This window comes from Rhinatrema bivittatum, chromosome 1 (genome assembly GCF_901001135.1).
Source record: "Rhinatrema bivittatum chromosome 1, aRhiBiv1.1, whole genome shotgun sequence".
Taxonomy (NCBI): domain Eukaryota; kingdom Metazoa; phylum Chordata; class Amphibia; order Gymnophiona; family Rhinatrematidae; genus Rhinatrema; species Rhinatrema bivittatum.
This window is the reverse complement of record NC_042615.1, coordinates 213,521,808-213,540,348: the sequence shown is the minus strand read 5'-3', so window position 1 is coordinate 213,540,348 and position 18,541 is coordinate 213,521,808. Positions and strand designations below refer to the sequence as shown.

General features: G+C 42.6%; 1 protein-coding gene across 3 annotated transcripts in view; it reads right to left on the bottom strand.

The window, feature by feature from the left end:
• Positions 1 to 18,541, bottom strand: part of SORCS2 (sortilin related VPS10 domain containing receptor 2) — a 1,741,628-nt gene that overhangs the window by 1,170,697 nt on the left and 552,390 nt on the right. Inside the window, exon 1 of one of the 3 annotated variants that reach the window (XM_029591657.1) lies at positions 11,329 to 11,456. The exons of the other annotated variants lie outside the window; for them this stretch is intronic. The gene's annotated coding sequence lies outside the window, so the exon portion shown is untranslated. Of the gene's footprint in view, positions 1 to 11,328; positions 11,457 to 18,541 lie in introns of those variants that run through there. 3 annotated transcript variants of the gene reach the window in all.

The window sequence follows — 18,541 nt, the reverse complement described above, 5'->3', positions numbered from 1 at the left end:
CGCCCCCGGACCACCCTGGACTGCCCACGCCCCTCCCCTTTTTGCAAGCCCCAGGACATACGCGCGTCCCAGGGCTCGGCGTGCATAGGGGCAGGCAGGGGCAGCTTTTCAGGGGTTACACGCATAACCCTTTGAAAATCTGCCCCAATATCAGTAGAGTCCCACAGAAATACAACCAAACAGCCTAACGGAATGATCCTTCTACAGGGAGACTCCATCCTTATAGGTACTAATTTGGGGATTCATTTTGAGGGCTACACAATTGTTAAATGCCTTCGAGGATCCCTATCTGGCATAAATGTCAACCAGATAGCCAGTGCTATTAAGGAAGAAAGTAAGGACTATAAAATCGATGTCATCCATCTGGGGACCAATGGCCTTACTAGAACAGTGTCCAAGCAGTACAGAGAGATTTTCAGACTCTTGGGAAGCAGTTTGGGCATATGATAAAGACCATTGTCTTTTCAAAAGTGTTACCTGTTCATGGAAAGAAAAGGGGAAAGGCTAAGCCATACAGACAACTTCAAGAAAAAAAACTTGGTGTAAACAAGAAGGATTTGGATATATTGGGGGCTGGGGACATGTATGGAATAAATAAGACTATATGGAAAAGATGGCCTACATCTGCCTGTGACAGGAAAAAGGATCCTAAGTGAGAAACATTAGGCAGGGATGGCAGAAGGAAGTCAATGGAACTGAAATGTTGCCCCCAACAAATACAAATACAGAATAAAGTAAATTTTAAAAGCCCTACGCACCACAAAGCCGGGAGATACATGTGTGTCTCGGGCTGGTATGCGCCACAAAGATTTTAAGAAGCACCCGAGTATGCGCGTATATCCCAGTATGCGCATAGATCAAAATGTTAAACAAGGAATGGGGCATGGGAGGGGTATGGATGGAGCATGGGCAGGACATGGGCATTTTTGGGAAGGTCACTTGAAATGTGTGCATATTTACTCACACAAGCCCACACCAGGGTCCCCTATTGTATAACTTTATTTTTGCTATGGATGGCATGCATGGTAAGTTTTAAAATAAAAAGTTTTGGGCTAGTCAGCAGGGTTTGCAGGATCAGGGCTACTAGGGGAAAAAGGGAGGAAATTTAAATAGGAGGGTTAGGAAGCCGACAATCTTTACCTGGGCAAACTGGGAATGGACTGGGGAAACTGGTAATTGCGTTGGCGCACGTATCTAACAAAATCCCCCCCACTTACATGATAGAGCTGGCATTTGCACGTACAAGTGCACGTCTATACAAAATTGCATGCAAATGTACATGCATTGCTTACAACCGATTTTTATCATACAAGCATACACATTCGTATGTTATAAAATGGTTGTGTCCATTTGTGTGAGCCACCATACACACATAAAAGTTACCATCAAAGTGAGTGGAGAAAAGAACAAACTGGTCCACTCTTAAGCATAATAAAAGAAAACGTGCCCAGGAATAGCAGCAAGTCAAGGGATAAAAACTGCTCATAGTTTCAGCTACAAAGTTCCAGATCTGCAAGTCCTTATGATGGAGGCAGGCTTGGAGATTGTTGCTGTGATATAGTAGATATGTGGTTCAGTGAATCTCATGAATGAGGTATGGCCATCCCAGGCTATAACCTACTGAAGTATAGAGAAGGTAGGAGAAGTAGCTTTTTATATCAAAAGCAATATCCTAGTAACTGAAATGCAAGGGCTGGCATCCACAGTGGAAATATTGGGGTTACATTGGCCACCCTCCAGTCTTCAGGTACAATGGATGATTTTAATGATTGGTTACAAATTGGCTACAGCACCACTGTTCCAGCATTCTGTGAGAGACGTGCCCAGCCGGGCTCTACAACCACTACTCACTACTGCCACCTCTGGTGGTTCCATATACTGTTTAATAAAAGATTCAAATCTGTGTTTGTCTGTCTGGAGTTTAACCTGACACTGTGGTCCCTCACGGGACTGCCCCCCGTAGGCGTGGTCAGCTGCCACAATGTCCAAGGATCCACCCAAACACCAATAACCATAACATTGACAAGAGAGGCTTCTAAAACAGTCTACGATATCTACTCCATTCCCACCTCATAAAAAAGGCGGTGGCCTACTATTCCTAGCCCTAAAAAATGTTAAATTTAAAATGCACACCATTAATGTACCACCACCCCTTGAAATAGAATTCTTTAAGTCAAAGAAATTACAACTACTGCTAATATATGCTCCTCCAGGACAACTGGAACACAACAGGTCTCCTCTAATTGAAACCATCACCAATAATGTAAACATGAGCTCCCCTACAATTATCTTGGGTGACTTCAATCTGCACCTTGATAAAACACCCCTCTTACCCACCAGCGAACTCCTACTGGACACCATGACTGCGATTGGATTCAGGCAAATAATAAAGACTCCCACCCAAAGATCAGGCCATACCCTCGACCTAATTTTTATTAATGAGAAAATCTCCGATAATAAACCACCCACAGCCACCACAATACCATGGTCAAACCATAAACTAATAAAAACCAAACTATATCTGGAAACAGCTATAACAACTCAAACAATCCCAACAAACAGATTGAATTCAACAAACCATGCTCCATTGACGAAATAACTGAAGCCTTACCTGATGCACTAAAATCCCTAAACAAAATTGACCTAAAAGCCGCTGTAAATACCTGGACCACCATCACCTCAGAGACAGCAAAAAATAAATGTCCACTCATCAAGAAAGATATCAAATCATCCACAAAGCATAAAGCCCCCTGGTACCCCCAGAGTTAAAAAAGATTAAACGTATATTAAGAACAGCTGAAAAAAAATGGAGAAGAAACCCTACTCCCTACCTCAAAGACAAATACAGAACCATTCTTTATATCTACAGAACAGATATCAACAAGGCAAAATGAGAATTTTATGCAAAGAAAATACACAATTACCAATTCAATCCCAGAGTCCTTTTTGCCTACGTTAAGGACTTCACACAGCCCACTCGCAATTCACCACCTCACAATAACCAAGCAAATATATGTGAAGAATTTGCAAAATATTTCAGTGATAAGATATCAAACTTAAACATAAATACAACTTCAATCGAGGAAACCATTCAACTACCAAGCAAAGCGAATCTCAAATGGACCCACTTTGAAAATGTATCCTCAACCAAAATTGAAGTAATCATTCGAAAAATGAATCCTGCCTCACATCCCCTTGACTCCATTCCAATTAAAAAGTTGAAACAAACCTCTAACATCATTGCCAGACCCAGAGCCAACATTGTGAATCTTTCCTTAGACCAAGGTATTTTCCCAGAAAAGTTGAAATGCTCTGTAGTCAAACCAATCCTTAAAAAACTACAACTAGATGAGTCCAGTCTTGCTAATTTCAGACCCATTTCTAACCTTCCATTCTTAGCCAAAATCCTAGAAAAAGTGGTTAATGAACAACTATCCGAACACCTAGAAAACCATAATATACTATTCCCAGCACAACATGGATTTAGCAAATTCTTCAGCACTGAAGCACTATTACTCTCCCTCTCTGATACTATTCTCAGAGGCTTTGACATGGGCCAATCCTACCTACTAATACTACCAAACATCTCGGCAGCGTTCGACATCATCAATCAAAAATGTTTACTGAACAGATTAAGAGAAATTGGACAAAATGACATCACTCTTAACTGGTTCAATTCTTACCTGTCAAACAGATCTCTGGAACTCTATCCCAGAAGAAATCAGACTTACACAAAACACAAAAGAATTCAAAAAACAATTGAAAACGTATCTGTTTACTGCTGCCTTTAATATTAGTTAACTCCTTTTTTCAGCTATAATTGACTTAAATAACTGTTATTGAATAATATAACAAAGTTTGAAGAAATTATCAATACTTTATTTAATATGAATGAATAGCATTGTTTTAGCTATGTATGTTTTATTGTAAACCACCTTGACGACCAGATCTTGCCCATAATGCGGTATATAAAAACTTTTTAAATAAATAAAATAAATAAATATAAAGTCAGAATTGACCACTCAGAATCTAAGCAAATACCCTTGCCATCCAGCATCCCACAAGGCTCATCCTTATCATCCACGCTCTTCAACATATATATGTTACACCTCTGTAAATTTCTGACTGTACTAGGCCTCTCTCACTACGTCTATGCTGATGATGTACAAATTCTGCTCCCTATAAAGGACACTTGAAAATATGTTAAAATTCTGGAATACTCACTTAACAGAAATAAAACAGCAATTAACACAGATGTCCCTCTCGCTAAACCATAACAAAACGGAAATACTATATATAAGCAATAAACTTACAGCACCACTCAACCCTGATTGTAAAACATATCTCACACAGAACCAAATTTTTTCATCAGTAAAAGACCTAGGAATCATCCTAGATAGCGAATTTAAATTTAAAAAATATATAAACACCGTGACAAAAGATGGTTACTACAAACTTCAAGTACTAAAGAAACTCAAACCACTCCTTTACAACCAGGACTACCGCAACGTACTCCAGGCAGTACTTTGCTCTAAACTAGATTACTGCAACACTATCCTTCTAGGCCTCCTATCATCCACCTTATGTCCAATGCAACTACTACAAAATGCAGCTCCAAGAATGATCACAAACAGTAAAAGATTGGATCATATAATCCCAATACTCAAAGAATTACATTGGCTATGATCCTCTACCAAATCCAATACAAAGCCCTGACTCTCATCCATAAAACACTGTACAACGAGAACATAAACTGATTCAGTGCCACCCTGCCCTTCCAGATGCCTCAAAGGAACCTACAGTCCTCAAATACCGGTCGTCTCCCAACCCCCTCCCCAAAATCAGCACACCTGAACTCAATCTGGGAGCATGCACTATCCTTTGCAGCACCCATCCTATGGAACAATCTACCAACCGAGCTAAGAATGGAACCCTGACTTTCAAGAAATAACTAAAAACATTGCTTTTCCAAAAAGCCTTCGGGTGAACACAACCAGGCCTACAATAACCACCATTCCCCCTCTCTAAAACAACTTTGCCCCCATAGTGCATTCTGTTAAGAAATGTTACACTTGCCTTTGCCCAGCATTTACCTATCCGGAAGAAATTGATACTATGTGACTAGATCTAATTTGAATACCTCCTGTTTATATTGTTAATATGTTATCTTTCTTTCTACCTAAGTCTACTCAAATCAAAAAGGTTTGTCACACCAAATGATTCCATAAGAACATAAGAACATGCCATACTGGGTCAGAACAAGGGTCCATCAAGCCCAGCATCCTGTTTCCAACAGTGGCCAATCCAGGCCATAAGAACCTGGCAAGTACCCAAAAACTAAGTCTATTTCATGTTACCATTGCTAGTAATAACAGTGGCTATTAGGGATGTGCAGAGGGATGGCATACGTTGCATTCGATATTCGTATTCGTCGGGGGGCAGATATGTTGCAATCGGCAAGGGAGGCCCCCAATACGTTCATGGGTTCATTCTTATTCGTTTCCCGGCTAAAATTGAATTAACTACAACCCCCCACCCTCCTGACCCCCCCCCCCCAAGACTTACCAAAACTCCATGGTGGTCCAGCGGGGGGTCCAGGAGCCATCTCCTGCGCTCACGCCGTCGGCTGATGGTATTCAAAATGGCACCGATAGCCTTTGACCTTACTATGTCACAGGGGCTACCGGTGTCATTGGTTGGCCCCTGTGACATAGTGAGGGCAAAGGCTATCGGCGCCATTTAGATTACTGGCAGCCGATGGCCCGAGTGCAGGAGATCGCTCCTGGACCCCCGCTGGACCATCAGGGACTATTGGCAAGTCTTGGAGGACCCTCCTAACCCCCACAAGACTTGCAAAAAGCCCCTGGTGGTCCAGCGGGGGTCCAGCAGCAACCTCCTGCACTCGGGCCATCGGCTGCCAGTATTCAAAATGGCGCCGATAGCCTTTGCCCTTACTATGTCACAGGGGCTACTGGTGCCATTGGTCAGCCCCTGTCACATGGTAGGAGCACATGATGGCTCCGGCCATCTATTGCTCCTACCATGTGACAGGGGCCGACCAATGGCACCGGTAGCCCCTGTGACATAGTAAGGTCAAAGGCTATTGGCGCCATTTTGAATACTGGCAGCTGATGGCGTGAGTGCAGTAGATGGCTCCTGGACCCCCGGCTGGACCACCAGGGAGTTTTTGTAAGTCTTGGGGGGGTCAGGATGGTGGGGGGTTTGTTTAAATTCGCTCCTTTAGACGGCCGAATAATTTGGTGAAGATTCGTTGTATTTGTGGGGAATTGCGATACGTTTTGATTCCCCAAGAATACAGCGAATATGGCCCTATACATTGCGGATTACCAATAGGTTGCAAATGAATGCACACCCCTAGTGGCTATTTTCTAAGTCAACTTAATTAATAGCAGGTAATGGACTTCTCCAAGAACTTATCCAATCCTTTTTTAAACACAGCTATACTAACTGCACTAACCACATCCTCTGGCAACAAATTCCAACCACATCCTCTGGCAACAAATTCCAGAGTTTAATATTGAGTTGAGTGAAAAAGAACTTTCTCCAATTAATTTTAAATGTGCCACATGCTAACTTCATGGAGTGCCCCCGAGTCTTTCTATTATCTGAAAGACTAAATAATCGATTCACATCTACCCGTTCTAGACCTCTCATGATTTTAAACACCTCTATCATATCCCCCCTCAGCCATCTCTTCTCCAAGCTGAAAAGTCCTAACCTCGTTAGTCTTTCCTCATAGGGGAGCTGTTCCATTCCCCTTATCATTTTGGTCACCCTTCTCTGTACCTTCTCCATCACAATTATATCTTTTTTGAGATGCAGCAACCAGAATTGTACACAGTACTCAAGGTGGGGTCTCACCATGGAGCGATACATAGGCATTATGACATTTTCCATTTTATTCATGTTGCGTTCATGCCTGTTTTCATCCTCGCTCCACCCTCTCTACCTCTGTGCCGACTCCCTTCGGGTTTGACGGACAGTTGCTGCCGCGGCTTCTCCTCGCCGCTTCTTCCCGGAGTCCCCGGGCTGGCCTGACACTGCGGATCTGCCATATTCCTGATGACGTAAGGGTGCGCGTGCACGCACGCTCCAGAGTTTGTACCGGCAAGGGCATGAACCTCAGGGGCATCCCCCCGTAGTGACGTCATCTGCTTCCACCTTAATAGGTCTTTGTTTGCAACTACGAATCAAGTTAGCAAGGGGAATTCTTTCTCCGCTGCTCTGCGTCCTTAAACTTACCAAAGGGTACCCACTCCTCGGGGGTCCCGCTCTCTCTTTTTGATTTCAGATTCTAAGAAGAGATCCGGTACTCGCTCCTCGAGGGTCTACATCCCTGAATGCTCAGAAGACTCCCTATTGCCTGGAAGTGATCACAGTCGTGAACACTGTGAGTTCTATTGCAAACAGGAACCAGTACTCGCTCCACGAGGGCCCATCTTCCTAATACTAAGACTCTCTTCTGTCTAAGACGTTATCGCAGGTACGGAGATCGTGAGTGATTATGTGATTATTGCAGATTGCAGATAGGAACCAGTACTCGCTCCACGAGGACACATGTTCCTAAAACCCTTCAAAGACTCTCTTCTATAACCCTCCAAAGACTCTCTTCTATTTCAGAAGCCATCGCATACACAGATATTGTGAGGTCTTATTCCAGATTGCATTTAGGAACCAGTACTCTCCTAAAGGCTCCTGATCCTGAATATACTGAAGTACTCTCTGTTGCACTGAAGCCATTACAAGATATCTACAATTGTGAGTAGAGATGTGAATCGGAACCAGAATCGGTTCGGATTCACATGTGGGTTTTTTCCATCGGGCCCAATCGCATTTTGTTTATCGGCTGCGCCCCAGCCGATAAACAAAAAACCCACCCCGACTCTTTAAAAGTAACCCATTAGCTTCCCCCACCCTCCTGACCCCCCCAAAAACTTTTTACAGGTACCTAGTGGTCCAGTGGGGGTCCCGGGAGCGATCTCCCACGATCTCACGCTCTTGGTCGTCCTCCCGTTCTCGGGCCATTGGCTGCCACTAATCAAAATGGCGCCAATGGCCCTTTGCCCTTATCATGTGACAGGGTATCCGTGCCATTGGCCGGATCCTGTCACATGGTAGGAGCACTAGTGCTCCTACCAATGCAATGCCAGTGTAAACTCCCCCATGGCAGTGTAGCCTGTTTTCCACTTTGGTGTGCACTCTACTAGTACCAATGTGCTTCTGCAACCTGCAGTGCTGAGGCTTCCAGTGGGAGTTTAAAACAAACGCTCCTTTTTTTAAAACGCAGAATTGTTAGTGCTCACCCCGCCAAGGGGGAGGAGTTAGTAATCTGTTATTGATCAGCTCCCCCAGAGGGGAGGAGCTGGCAATCTGATGTAGATCACCCCACCAGGGAGGCGGAGTTAGCAGTCTGATATGGATCTGCTTCCCCAGAGAGGAGTAGTCAGCAGAGTGATGTACTCCGTAGATGGAGTTAATGATCTGTTATGGGTTGGCTCCCACAGAGTGGCAGTCTGTATGATACTGCTCTAGTAGTGTAAGGAATAAACACTGAATGGAAATTGGTGAATCCTTGGGCCGATGGCAGATGACAGCGCCCCCAGGAGGATATCCTGAGAGGGACCACCGGCTAGGCTGGAGTATGGAGACAAACACAGATAGTTCTTTATTAGACAGGAAGTAGAACCACCAGAAGTGGCAGTAGTGAGATGATGTGCCCGGCAGGGCTGAAGTCCCTCAGTTACTAGAACTGTGATCTCTGGGTTGCTGAGCTGTAGAGAGAGACTATAGATAGTGAGTAGACAGGGTATGCTTGATACATAACCAGTAGTAGATGATACACTCACAATTGTAGATATCTTGTAATGGCTTCAGTGCAACAGAGAGTCTTCAGTATATTCAGGAACAGGAGCCATAGGCGAGTACTGGTTCCTATATGCAGTCTGGAATAAGAACTCACAATATCTGTGTATAAGGTGGCTTCTGTAATAGAAGAGAGTCTTTGGAAGGTTTTAGGAACATAGGCCCTCGTGGAGTGAGTGCCGGTTCCTATCTGCAATCTGTAATAGTACTTCACAAGATATAGGTATGCAATAGCTTCTGAGATAGAAGAGAGTCTGTGAAGGGTTCTAGGAACATGGGCCCTCGTGGAGCGAGTACTGGTTCCTATCTGCAATATGAAATAGTAATGTACCAGATATAGGTATACTATAGCTTCTGAGATAGAAGAGAGTCTGTGAAGGGTTTTAGGAACATGGGCCCTCGTGGAGCGAGTACTGGTTCCTATCTGCAATCTGCAATGACAACTCACGATCTCTATACCTGCGATAACGTCTTAGACAGAAGGGAGTCTTCAGAGGTTAGGAACAAAGGACCTCATGGAGCGATTACCGATTCCTATCTGTAATAGAACTCACAGTGTTCACATCTGTGATCGCTTCCAGGCATTAAGGAGTCTTCTGAGCATTCAGGGACATAGGCCCTCGAGGAGCGAGTACCGGATCCCGTCTTAGCAGTCTGAAATCAAGAAGAGAGAGCGGGACCCCCCGAGGAGCGGGTACCCCTGGGTAAGTTTGTGGCAAACAAAGACCTTTTAAGTTGGAAGCAGATGACGTCACCAAGGGGGGACGCCCCCGAGGTTCGCGCCCTAGCCGATACAAACTCTGGAGCGCGCACCCTAACATCATCAGGAACATGGCGGATCCGCAGCGTCAGGCCAGCCCGGGGATTCCGGGGAGAAGTGGCGAGGAGAAGCTGCAGCAGCATCTGTCCGTCAGACCCGAAGGGAGTCACCACAAAGGTAGAGAGGGTGGAGTGAGGGCAACAAAAAGGCACGAACGCAACAAGAATGTAGTGCTCCAAGGTTCAATTTTATTCTCTCCTTTTATATACTTGCTTTTCTCCCCAGGCAGTACTCACTTCTCTCTCAGGCCAGCCATAGGCCATCTGCACCTTTTGTCTGTCTTGTTTTGGTGGTCAAAGGAGGGGAGGGAAAGAAAGGGAGGAAGAACAAGAGAGGGGAGAGAGAGAGAGAGAGAGAGAGAGGTTTTGAGGACCCTTTGTTGTTCTATTTCAATTTTTTTTTTTTTAAGAAGGGCTTTTTTTGGGTTCTTCTATAGCAAGGAGAACCACTTCCCTGGGGAATCGACTAACCCCTCAGGATACAGGGATTACCTTCAGGGATCCTCAACCAGGGAATCACTGGAAATATGTTCCCACTGGGAAAATCAGTCCCTATGGGCTGTGGTCTCAGAGCAATGAAGATTCAAACAGGCCAGGGCCAAACCTAGGCTCTGGGAACTCGAGGTACCTGTCCTCACATGTCTGCAGATGTCGAAGACAGAGACTACTAGCAGCAGTCCAGGACTGCACCTCCCTTATAGCTCAGACTAAAGTCACAAAAGAGATGTCCCCTCTGTCTCTGTGGAAGGCAAAATCCCATACCATAAGGACTAGTCTAGCTGGAAGAAAAGGAAATATCTATTTCTTTGCTTATTGATTATATCAAAGCATTTGATAGAGTAAATTATAATAAAATGATATAAAATGTAGAGCTAATATATCAAAACATAAAATTTGGCTAATCACTAATTTATAGTGCTATAGATAGAACAGCATGGGGAAACACAAAAAATAGGGATATGAAAAGGGGAGTAGGACAAAGATGCATCTTCTCCTAATTTTAATTCTATTGATATGATAAATTTCTAATTGTGGAAGCCAAGGAACAACTGGAAGACATAAATATCAAAGCCATAGAAAGTAATGAACATTTGATATGCTAATGATGCAGCACTAATAGCATCTAGAAAAGAAAATCTACAAGAGATTATAAATAGATTATGTATTGTATAACCTGCAAGACCTATGGAAAGAACCAAGGAAGATCATGCTAATCAGTAAAAAAAAAATAAATAAAAATGCTAATACAGTAGAAATATTTGCTTAAGGTCAAAAACTGAAGCATACCAAGTAATATATCTAGGTTGCTAAATCAGAAAATATGGAAAAAGAAAAGGCCATCGAGTATACAAGCACCTGCTCAGAGGTGCCTGGGCAAGGCACTAGCAGCATTTAAACCAAAGCTAGGAAAGAAGGGTAGCAGCTTCAACCACCAGACTATACAAACAAAGTTGGATCTGCAGAGACAGATCATCAGGTCACCCTGCTTCTGAGGCGAAAGAATTAGTCACGGGCAGGTAAAAAGAACCGATGGGGGAAAAAAAAAAAAGAAAGTGTTCCTGGCAACCAGAAGACTACCCGAGCTCCATTTAAAGAACCCTCAGAGTTTGTTTGCGCTGACCTCACCTACGTGAAGAAATCTGTTCCGGCCTGCCTTGCTCCCGTGTGCTGTAGTTCCAGACTTGCCTTGTTTTATCCTGCTTCAACCTTGCAAAGCTCCAGTTTCTTTCGAGCTTCGTGCACTAACTCCAGCTCTGCCTTGCTCAGTGTTCCACCTCAGTCCTACTTGGCACCAGCTTTATGATTATACTTTTCCTACTCTACCTGTTTCCTGTGCCAGCCTCCTCACAACCCTTTGGCAGAAACCTGGCAAGTGTAGGATACGGAAGTAAAACGTGTATTTGGACTTGAAACACAGAAGATTGTAAAGGAAATGCTCACGTTTGAAATGAGGTGGAAGATTCCCCCATCAGAACATTTAATTATAAGGAAAATGAGATTTGCTTGTCATATATTCAAAGGTTCTTCTGGCAAACTAGCTAATAATATTGGAACGCATGATAAAGGACAAACGAGAGTAAACAGAGAGCAGTCTGAGGTGATGTCTTAAAAAAAAAATATGGTCAAGATCTGGTAATATGGGCAAATTAAAAAAGAAAAGCTAAAAAGTCGATTTTAAAAGCTTTAAGCACACCAAAGGTGGGAGATACGCACATGTCTCGGGCTGGCGCGCACCAAGGGGAATTTAAAAGTGTACGAGTATGCCCATATCTCTCGATGCGCGCACAAATCAAAACGTTTTAAAAGGGGAGGGGCTGGGTGGGACATGGGCGTTCTGGGAAGTTACCTCGACATTTGCACAGAAGTAGTACGCTCACAAGTGCGTGCCGAGGTCCCCCATCATGTAACTTTACTTCTGCTAGGGACGGCATGTAAATACTAAAATTAAAAAACACTTGGCAAGTCAGCGGGGTTTTAAGGGTTGGGGGTAAAAGGGAGGCTAAATAATAGGGAGAGTTAGGAAATCTGCTCCGTTAACTGGGCAAACTGGGAGTGAACTGAAAAAAAAAGGCTATTGGGTTGGTGTGCTTTGTTTTTAAAATCCTCCCCCACTTACGGGTTAGAGCCAGCATTGGCACGCACATGTGCGCGTCCATATAAGATCGTGCATACATATACACGCATACAGCCAATTTTATATATGCGCACATATACGCGCGTATGTTATAAAATGGCCGGGTCCACTAAGGCGAACCACCATATGCGCGTACATGTTCACCCACTTGGCTGCTTTTAAGTTATCCTCTAAGCATAGAGAGAGGACTGGTATGCCATAATTGCCAACCTTCATTTTGAAGATGGATTTTTATGATGAATGCAGCCATTTTGTCAGAAAAGTATTAGAAAACCCAGTTCACTTACACATATTCAGGAATATACACCACCCTGTGGTGTATCATTGATAATATACAGCCTACAGATTTAATTTGGGCTTTGTCAGGTACTTGTCCTCCTCATATCCTCTAGCATTACACCTTCTCATATGATCATCTAAAGTGATTTCTGTTGAGCTCTTCCCAGGATTGTTTAAGTATTAAAATGCTCCAGAAATGCTGACACTGTGCATAATTAATTTTGTGTAAAATAAGGGCAGCGGTGGTTGACCATAAATCTATGGCAGCTTGAGTTAGTAACATTGAATTAATTGACCTGGTCCACTTTAGAAGATATCACGTATTTCAAGGGGAGCAACAGCCCTCGCTTACATCAGGTACAACCCAAGCCCAATTTACTTTACCAGCAGAATGACTGGTTTGTGTGTTTTTGAAACTGTCTAGAAAAGCGTTCACAATTCCATTAAAGGAAGTGGATTTGATGAATACACAAAGAGAATGTGAAATAGAAACCACCTCCATTTACTAAAAACAAGTTGTTAAATATATAAGAGTCCTTACATTGCAACATTTTCAATACAATTTCAAAGGAAAGAATTAAAATATCTTGGATGAAAAAAGATGCAACACTGAATATCTGAGCAGACACAAATATGAGTGTTTGCTCTTTTATACAGCAAATGTCATGTTACACTTTGAGATGACAATCTTTCATTTTGGTTTGTTATCCTGCTATATTGTAGTAGACTGAAAGCCACTTCAAAAATGATTCTTAAATACAAATAATCAAAAGGGGAAAAAACATTCCCAAGTATGTACCCAAACTGAAATTTGCTGCTTGGGTCAACAAAATGTTTGTAGAGAAAAAAAATATGAAAAGAAGAAGATCTTCCCAGAACTAAAGGAAGCTACTTTCTGGGACATCTGTATGTGCATGGTGAAATGATAGGTGAGTCGTGGGACGCCTCACAACTGGTAGACTCATCCCACCCCCTTGCTTCCACTCATTGTCCTTGGGCGTACAAGTGTGCACCACTACCCTAAAGATATAGGCCCAGCAGATGAGGTCAGCACAGCTGGGTATTTGGGCTCAGCCACGCTTCCCCTCAATGCCTCCTGCTTCTGCAATTCGTGTTTCTCTTCTCATCTCTGTGCTTACCTTGCCTGTTTCCCTGCCATGCCTCGTTGTGTCCTTGAACTGCTTGATCCTGCCGTGTGCTAGTTCCCCCTGTGGCCTCATCCATTGTCTTGTCTATCCGGCTCTTCTTGACTCCTGGTTTTGACTCTGGCTTCAGACCCTGTCTAGGCTTCTGGACTGCTGCCTGCCCTGACCACAGCTCAAACCCTGACATTGCCCCCAACCTCAGCCTGAACCTTGAGACTGCTTTGCTGGCTGTCTGCCCTGACCTCAGCTCGATACTCAACTTGACTGCTCCTTACAAGACTCTCGCCTAAGCCCTGCTCGCCCCTGGAACCCAGGGGCTCAACCTGCAGGGAATGAGGCTGGTGTAGATGAAGCTCCAATTCCTGTAATTATAAGGGCTAGTCCTTCTGCTGTTAGCGTGGGCGTAGTGGATTCACCTACTAAGCTGCATCAACTACACCACAGCCCAAGGACTCACAATTGTGACACATGGATCCCCACACTTGTCAGAGTCCTCATGTCTCCCCTGGTATAACCTGGTGTGGATAGAACAGCAAAACTAACGTTATTAGGAAGGAGGCACACACACATACCCACAGCAATCTCTCATAAGTCTTCTTTCCCTTCAGAAGGAAATAAAGTAGCATAGAAAGAGATTTTAGGAATCTGAGCAGATAACGTAAATAAATGATCCTTACAACAGATGCAACCAAAGCAAACCGGAAAGCTTATGCAGGTAGTGTGCAGTTAGACTGTCGAGGTAAAAAGGATACAATTTACAGATTAGTCACCTTTACAGCTAATGATTATAAAGTAATCACAACAGAAGAAACCTTAAAATTATCACTTCTAAAGAAACCTTGTCTAGCTCAAGCTTATGCAAGACTTCTTTAGTTGAGAATTGGTTTGATCTAGGTATATTTCCTACTAAATATTCTTGACTTTACTGCAGATCAGCTGTTTTACATCACTGACTAACTTTTGCAAGTACTAGTTCAATGATTTTTCCATATAAGGAAACTGATATTGGTCCATTAATGTCAAAGCTATAAAAGTATGCTAGAGAATGCAAGTAGCTACCTCAGCGAATTAACATGACACATAAATTGAATATCCAGAATATAAAACAGTCACACACTATTCAGATAGTTTTGATTACATGCATCTTAGGTGATGATCATTTAGGTATGATTTTTGTCACATAAGTGAGATTATAAGGGTGCACTGGCAATTACAGTCAAATCAAAACAGTTTCAAACAGCAACATTAAGAATTTAAATTGTGCATGCCACTTACATCTGACATAAGCGGAATATGTATAGGGTTCATTCTCACTTATCACTGATGAGGCAGGGTTTCTAACTCATTAATTCTAGAAACCTATCATCTAACTCATGTTCAGAGAGACTAAAACCTTTACTTAGTAAGTATTATTCTCACTCACATGTCTACTTAACAACCCATCTACTTATTTATCGACTTGCAAGGAATATATTCAAACTCCCATTGAACAGTAGCTGGGACAATTCCAGCTGTTCATCAAGCTGGAATAATTCAACCTGAAAAGATAAGGAGACAAAAAAAACCCAAAAAAAATAAAAACAAAAAACTTTTAAATGCAAGAAACTCAGGTGTGCCTAATAAGTTCATAGTAAAAGCTGGAATGGCTGAAACCGCTGCACATTGCGAGACCTCCAGTACCCCTAAATTGATAGACAAATTAACTTACTATAATGTTATCTATCTGAGGCAGAAGCTGAAAACTTAATAGCTAGATGACAACATAATGATCTAAATTGTCCATCAAGCAGAAAGAATTGGCACACAAATATACCTTCAGTCTGGACTTAAAGGCAGCAAGAGAGCTGGAGAAACAAAATCCTGAGTGGCCAGGTATTTCAAAAAGAAAAGGCACATTTAATAGGAAGCTACAAATGTGGGCATTAGAAGAACGGGAGGGGGAAGATGAAAGTGGGAGCACAGAACAGAAATGAGACTATCGAATTATAGGTATAAACACCAGACACCATGTCACATGCAATAAGTGAAGACAAGAATCTTGAAATGAATCCTCAAAGGAAACTTCACTGAACAGGAGTTATCTCATATATATTTTTGAAATCTCAGATTTCAACAGGGTTTCTGATAAAGACAGAGTAGGTCACACGAATGAAAACAAACTACTCTACTGCCCTCTAATAACGCAAGAGTCCATGTGGCAGGTAGTATTTGATGCAATGATGATATAAAAAGATGTCTCTGTTTTGAGGAAGGTTTCAGAAAACAAATGCAGGCTAACATTTGTTTTATAATGGAAAAAATAGTAGCCACCACAGAAGGGCACAATAAAGCCCAGAAGCAATACTTTCAGAAGGTGAACTCTGGATAAAAAGACCATTCTTGTGCTCAATAATTTTCCACTGCATATTTTTCTGCTTTTCATTCAGAGGTCCATATTCAGAAGCATTAACGTAGACAAGCAGGACTCCCATGGCATTTCACCCTCAGTCTCTTAACAAAATGCACATCACACTGAAAATGGGTTTTAAAGGCTGCAGTTTACTGATTAATAGCAAACTCAAGGCAAACTAATACAATTAATATATTCCCCAACCCCAAACCCTTAACATTCATTGCCAGCTATTGCTCGACCACCTCCATGCCCCAGAGATGGCCAAGCTGATCTCCACTGACTCCCCCCCCCCCCCTCCCACAGCGGACTTCGGCCAGTAGCATAGGTCTCTAGGCTACTTCCCAGCCTTAAAGACCCAGCAACTCATGCAGTGACCTCAGTGCTATTGCTCAGCCCCCATGTAGCAGCCCCCCCAGCTACACAGGCTCGGCCCCTGCCTTTCAATCCCCCAACACAATCAAAAGTTCCATACATTTCAACACCTTGACTTGGTTTACCCGCCACACTGCAACAATCATAAACTCCCCAACATCAACAAAAAAAAACCAAGTACAACTAAGAGGGAGAGAGGGAGGAAGAAAAACTGACCCGATGGGGGCCTCCGCAAAAGTGAGGCAACCGTCGGAAGAAACAAACAATAAGCCCACCGAAACAAGCACCAAAAAAAAACCAAGCCTGACCAATCAGGCTACACCAATGCTTCAAATTAGTTGCCAAGGCAACCCACTCCCAAAACCCAACCTCCCTCCCACCTCTCGGGGAACTGTCCACCCGCTGCCATGTTAAAGGCGGCTGGTTGGAAAAGCCCACCAGCCTTGCTCTTAGCTGGAAAACTCAGACCCTGGCTTCAGACCCTGGCTGAAGTTATCCAGCTAAATGAATATTTGGGTACTTATCTGGTAAAATTATAGCCGGATATTTTTTTTATTTGGCTAAAATGTGTCCAGATAAATCAGGGTTGTTTTGGGGACAAAACTAGGAGGAACTGAGTTAGCCATATATGTTCAGGAATTTTGTTCTTTAGAATAGTTTCAACCATTTTTCCCGGCACTGACATCAGGGTCACCGGTCTGTAGTTTCCCAGGTCACCTCTGGAACCCTTTTTAAAAGTCAGCATTACATTGGCCACCCTCCAATTTTCAGGTACCATAGTTGATTTTAAGCTTGCCTGTCTTTGAGTGCATTATAGACTTATACTGATGATATACAGTTCTTTTTCCCTCTAAAATTATCTGGGTCCTTACACAACAATTTGCTTCACTTAGCCTGTCATCCATCAGAAGTTGGCTGCGACACAACAAGCTTTCTCTTAACATCAAGAAATCTGAAATAGTCATTCTATCCCATTTCCCCATTCCCGATATCTCCCCACCCCCACACACACACGCTGTTCTTTAATAATTACCACATTGAGATTTCTAATAAGGTTCCCAATCTTGGCATCCTGCTAGATCCATGAAAAATCACATAAAAACAGTGTGTCAAACATCATTCATGAAGCTTCATCTCTTTTGCTTCTTAAAACCCTTTCTTAATCCTGTTGATTTCTGTACTGTTTTGCAATCATCAATATTTAATGGTATAGACTATTGCAATTCTTTATACACTGGTCTTCCTGTTTCTTCTTTAAGGACCTGTATGGGGCATTATCACCTCTTTTTTCCTGCTGGTCATGCTTCTGTCTTTGCCACCCAGCATCTCTCTATCCTTAGCCACCGCCTTGTCACATTGCTTCGCCACTTTTAGATCATCAGAAACTGTCACCTCTAGGTCTTTGATCCATGGACATCAATCTTTCACCTTCCCATCACATAGAGTGTCTTTGGATTTTCGCTTCCCAAATTTAATGACTGTACTTCCTGTCAGTGAATCCCAGCTGACAAACCGTCAACCACTCCTCAAGCTTTCTTAGATCACTATAAATGGTCCTCCTCTTTCCTTGTCCCTTACTATGCTGGCTCTAATCTATCTGGCTTGCAGAGGGGGGGGGGGGGGGGGGAAATAGTGCAATTGTATTTCACCCATAAACTATAGTGTCCAAAATGAAGAAACTAAAATTTTTGTTAATTTATGGAGGCACCATCCATTTGATTTGGAAACAATTAAATGAAATAACATGGACTCATCGTATTTTACCCAATAATTTCAAATGTATTTATTTATTTATTTATTGGTTTTTATATACCGACATTCATCTGCACATATATCGATTTACAATTGGAGGCAAATATCCATTTAAAAACATTTCAAAGAATAAAAGAAAAGTTATAAATACATAGTTTCTTAATATTATTAAAATAAAAAATCATAACAGTTAACATCTAAAAGCTGAAAAAAATTCTAAAAACTAGTAAGAAGCAGACAAAGTAATAAATATTAGGGATGTGA